This window comes from Pteropus vampyrus, unplaced genomic scaffold (genome assembly GCF_000151845.1).
Source record: "Pteropus vampyrus isolate Shadow unplaced genomic scaffold, Pvam_2.0 Scaffold63, whole genome shotgun sequence".
Classification (NCBI taxonomy): domain Eukaryota; kingdom Metazoa; phylum Chordata; class Mammalia; order Chiroptera; family Pteropodidae; genus Pteropus; species Pteropus vampyrus.
Window position 1 is genome coordinate 6,964,302 of NW_011888844.1, and position 6,249 is coordinate 6,970,550.

Genomic DNA, 6,249 nt, shown 5'->3' on the forward strand with positions numbered 1-6,249 from the left:
AAACTCCCTATGTTAGAAATAAGGAAATTGAGTTCAGAGAGGTTAACTTGCCCATGTTTAAACAAAGAGGCAAGGATTGAATTATTTTTGAATTTAGTAGATCAGTAATTTTAAAGTTATGCTTTTTGGAAGCTCATATGAAGCCTAGTACATGTATTTATAATTCTGTGTGTGTATGTTGAGGGAAAGGGGATGATAGTAACCACTACTCCTAATAAATAAGACGATCATAATACTAGTATATAATAGAGCATTGTTGTATAGTGTAATTCACAAACTCTTAAAAAATATGATGTTTGTTTAAGAATGCTTAAGTAATTTTTGGATAAACTTTGATATGACTGAGCTTTTCTGGGAAACTAGTGACCAGGTACCTACTTTAGACTCCAGCAAGAAGGGACCATGCCCTAAACTACTGTGTTTTAGAGGGTCCCACTCTGGCTCTCCTATGGCCATGCCTCTCCACAGTGTTAGGAATCCACAGGTCAAGAAGACATGCCCATCTGGGTACCTAGCCACTATTTCCTTTCTAAGCTATGCTATATCTACTAGAATCTGAAATATTTTCTGCCCAAATGGCTTTTAATTTGCTTTCAACATTATTACTTTTTTTTCCTGGTCTCATCTAACTAAGGTAGGACGGTCTTCCGATTTGTACATCTCTGGGTCTGAGGTAGCTGAAGGTCAAGGTGGAGGTGTTAACAGAACTTACACTTGTAAATTGGGGTGTCTACAATTCTGTGTGAAAGGCTCCTTGAGATAAAATTGAGATAAGCCAGGGGTAGGGAAAGACAAGAGATAGATTATGAATCAGCTCTCCTGGAATTGCCACTTTTTTGGTACAGGAATCCTAGGAGTCTGATTATTCTAAGTTATAATCTCACTTTCCAGATCTTTATAAAAGTTTATTTTGTCATGAAGAATATATTGATTTATTTTTAGCTTGGTTTGCAACTTTTAAATATCTAGACATATGGTATGTGGACTTCAATATGTACTCATGCCTCTTTTCCTGCTAATGTTATGGGTAAGTTTTCTGGTTCCTGCTTCACCTAGACTATCATCTTAATGTCAGACATTCTTGTATCCAGTTAACAATAGCTATATAACAATATTCTTTTGTTCTATACAATGTCTTTACCAGGAGGTTTTCTTTGAATTAACCTGCTTTAGTCTCTTTCTTTATAAATTTGAAATAAAACTTTGACATATACTTATACTTACATGTAACTATATTGAATAAACAATTTTAAATAATCCAAACCCCCATTTTAACTAGTTGCATTCTGTTTTTAATCTATATTATATTAAACATTTTGGATAATAGTTCTTTTGACCAAAAGTTTTTATAGCCAAACAAAATAAATTGAAATCTCCACAGTAGAGCATACTATGCCTAGAATATAAATAGACAAATGGATTAATGGAAGGAAGGATGAGAGGATGGATGAATGGATAGATGAATAAACAGAGATAGATTTTTTTTTTAAAGTAATTTCTGGTCAGTGTAGGTGTTTTGTCCTAAGCAAGGTCCAAATTTACAACCTACAGACAATGATGCTAATGCAGCAATTCCTGTGACATAATAGTGTATTAGCATAGATAGAGACTAGATTTTTGGTTCATGTAGTTCTAAATTGAAATTTTTACTCTGCTGTTAACTAACTGTGGCATTTTAACAACTTACAAACACTCTGAAATTTAATTTTCTCACTGTAAAATGGAGAAAACATACTGATTTCTCTCCATAGGAGAGCAATTGGTTCTAAAAGTGTTGCTTATAAGTATTAGAAATCTTATTGTTCACTGTAATTTAAATAATATCTAAAGGTTTTAATTAATTAAAAAGTGAATTCAAGCATCAAACTCACAATAGACTGTAATATGCATTCATAATTGTAGTGTGTACAAATCTGGAGTATCAGTCATGCCAATAAACAGCATATTTCACAACTTATTTGGAAGCCAGGTAAATTATCATAAAATAGTAGCAATCTTCTAAAAGATTTGGCGATTGTTCTTGGACAAAAGATCGACTTGGTTTTAGAAAGGAAAATCCACTATATTTTAATATAAGAACATAGAATGTGAAAGCACATTAAGATGAGATTAAATCAATTTGTGTGTGTGTGTGAAGACTAGGTAAGCTAACATGTTAAACATTTGCTACGGTGCGCATTTCATAGTAGCTGATCAATAATATTTTATTTCTTTTTTTTATTCTCAGAAACTCAGTGTTCATGATGAACACAATTTTTCATCATGTAATAAGATACCTGAAATTCTCCCACAGGAAGGAGTGAAATTTGGAAATATTTCATTTTCAAAAATCTATTAAAATGCTCATCTTTCTAGGAGGTCTAACATCTTAACTATTTATAAGGTAATATTTTTGTAATAAGAAATTTACTGATAAGATGAGAGGAAACCACTGGACAGTACTTTTGGTTATTGTGTGTGTGCGTGTGTGTGTGTGTGTGTGTTTTCTTTTTCTTTTCTTTTTTTTTTTTTTTACAGCCAAATACAGAATGTATTTCAAGAAGGGATTAATACATTTATAGATATTGATAGGATAATAGGAGGAAAACTATGAAAGCCATATCAATAAATTTTTAAAATACCCTGTAGTCAGTGAAGATTAAACCACTATAATGAAAGAAATGTCATGATCAGATTTAATTATGGGGACATTGAGGAGTTTATAAAATAAAAGCAAGGAAATTGAGGACAGAAGATCAGTGATGAGTTCATTGGCTAATTCAGGCCATATGGGACGAGAAACTTAAATATGGGTCTCTGGAGGGATGAGAAAATATTTGGGAAACATTTTGAAGTGAGAACTCATAGAACTTCATAATGACTTAGTTAAAAGGGGTTAGACTAATAATGAGTTGATTTATTTGACTTTTTTTTTTTTATGATGAAACTACCCGAAGAATAGATTAAACATGTAAGATGATACCAACACATAAAGGCAGGTTGAAGAATAAAGGTAACAACTTGATAAAGAACAGTGGAAAGTAAACAAGGTATAAGTTACAATGGCCAAGCAAGGAGAGAATTTTAAGAATGAAGTTTTCAGGAGAGTCATATTTCTGTCAGTGTCAAAATAGTTTAGATTAGTACAAGAAATATCATTAAGTTTGATAGGATGTATTCATGAACTCATTTAAGAGATGGTCACTATTTTGGATTATATCAAATGTAGATTACAGTGGTTTGAGAATCAACTGAAGAAAGACTAAACAACAACAAAAAAAGTAAAAGGCTTTAATCTGATGATGGGAGGAAGAAGAAATATTGAATAATACTTGATATTGAGAAATAACTGGAAAATATTTTCTAAGGCAAATTAATTCTGCTACAGAGTAATTAGGTAAGAATTCAAAATTTCTGAGGTTTTTAATTTGGAATATCTTTCTCATAGTCCAAGCCAAATTTCTAATTCTAATAATGCCACGACATTTTGGCATTATTGGCATTACTTAACCAAGCTTCTTTCACATCTGCCTTTTTCAAGTGATTGGTGATATGGCTTTTAGCATGTTTCTGTTTGTCTCTACTAATTTTTTCAATGTTCCTGTGCTAAATCAATATTCACTACAAATTAATTATATTATGCCATTATAATAACAATAATGATTTTGTCAGGTGTGCGAAACAAAAGAAAATTACAAATTTCATCACTACCGAATAATCCTACTTTACTTCCCTACTGCTTCTCAGAACAATATTGCATACGTATTCCTCTGTAACTCTGTTCATGTTATTCTTGTTTTGTATGTCATTTCTTTTTTTTTTTTCTTATATTCAAATCTCACCCCTTTTTTCAAGGTAGGCTCAAGCCCCATATCATTTGTAAAGCTTCCTGTGAGTACCCTAGCCTACTGGATCCCTTCTCTGACCTCTTATAATATTTAACAGAGTATAAAAAATTACTCATGATTATATGTTATTGTCTGTTTTACCCACTTGGATTTATGCTTGCATATCTCTTTTTACCAACTAGATCATAAACTCATTAATGGCAGTGAGATAATCTTATGGTTCCTTAGTCCTGGGCTCCAACACCTACTCCAAATCTCCCTTCAGTTATTATAAGTATACAGAAAAGTGTTAGGCACAAAGAAATCATTGATCAATACTTTTTTAGCACCCTGAAGTAGATAAATCATCAAGTATAGAAGCATAGAGAACCTAAATCAGACAATTTTCCTTATCAGTACTTCTAAATTCTGATATATAATAACTTTGGGGAAGATAAAGAATGATGTATATATGTGCATAAGCTGAGATTTTCAAGATGATATAATACTTTAGTAATTATTTTAGAAATTTTATCAGCAAAAAAACACAATATGTTTACAGCTGGAAATGACAGTTGAATTCTCAATGTCTCTAAATAAGTTTGATATTTTTTCTCATAAAGAGAGAAATATGAAACATCTCTAAACATCTTGAAAATAACAAATTGCAATAGTATACAAAACTTAACACCCAATCTTACCTGCCATTCAACTAAACTGTCCTATAAACACAATATATTCTAATTTAAAATAGATTTCAAAGGTTAATTTGAATAACTTTATATGGCCCCAAACATAATAGATCATTTTTGTACATTATATTAGTTCCCTTTTACAATCTCACACTTGAAACTGTCAGTTTTAAATTACAAATGCACAGAACTATCTAAAACATCTTAAAATAGCTAGAAAACATATCTAGCTTCCAAATGAAAACACAACATAAGGCTACATGAGGCTGAGTTGCCATTTTGAAAAAGTATGGTAAATTTCTTAGTAAAAATTTTGAGTTAGACACATTTGTTTCATTTTCATCATCTCTTTTGGTGGTTCCAACTTTCATATTTCCTTGGCTTTTCAGTACTTTTTCTCTTACCACAAATATAACCATAAATGGATGTTATGTGATCTCATGGTTCCTCTGGCTTTCCATATGAAGTAATAATATGTTTTGGATCTTACTTCCTTTTATTGGTCTCCCATCAAAATTTACTTTTTTTTCACACTCTCAGACATCATCTCTCTGAAAATTATCAGTAAGATGTTATCTAAACAAATTACTCTGATGTAATACCATAACTTAACTCAATCAAAATGCAAACACCAGGAGCTCCTCAGGGAATCAGTGGAATAGTTATATCTGCAGCCCATAGCAGAAGCTTTGGTTGGTGGGAGATTAGTGCATTTTTTCATTGAGGGGATATGTGGCATCCCCCAAACTCAGGACTAATATAGATAATAAGCTGTCACAAAGCTTCCTTTGACAACTATAGTTATAATGAACCAGAGTGATAACCCTCCAAAGTTAAGGATCCATTAAAGATGAGACAAAAAGAAAACCTTAGGAAAAAGAAGAAAAGGGAAATTTTAAAACAAAGGGCTAATTTTTCACACTTGACTATCCTTTATTATTACAGTTCTTAAATTTAGGTGTACATTCATCATTTGTGTAGCTTGTTAAACATAACAATTTCTGGCCTCCACCTTCTGAGATTCTGATTCAATACATCTGGTGTGTAGACCAGGAATTCATATACTTTTTATAATTCCCTAGATAATTCTAATATAGGTCATCTGAGAAATGTACTCATACAAAACCGAGGTATAATTATAAGTGTATATAGATCTGTCTTGCCATGTTTTCTGTCATTTTATTTTTGTCAAATGTAACCTCCTCTGACAATTATCTTAAACTATAACCTCATTTAGTCCTAAGGAAAGTTCTCAAGTCTGATTAATCATCTTTGATCAACTTTTTTTTAAATGCAGCTATAACAATTAAAAAGAATCCCAGAAACTTCAGCTCCTTTTAGAAAAGAAAATTAAATGTTTGTGAATTATTTCTCCAAATAATATGAAAGAGTACTATGGAAAATTAAAGCAAATCAAATATAGGTTCTCTAATATATAATTTATTTTTATTTACTTTAGCATTCATAATGCAATATACTTCTATACATTAATTTTAAACAACACCCTTGGGTGACTCATTTGTCCTATTCAAGAATGCACACTCCAGAATTGATTAGCTAGCATTTTCATAAAGGACCACACTATGGAGGTAGCTACTATTAGTGCTTCCATTATCATTATCTCTGATCAACACAGGGGTTTTTGTTAATTAGCAGACTGGACGTAACAAATGAACATTCATTTGTGAAATTCAGAATATTCCAGATATCTAGATTGGCTAGATATATTTTAGAGTCAGTGTCACTGTCTT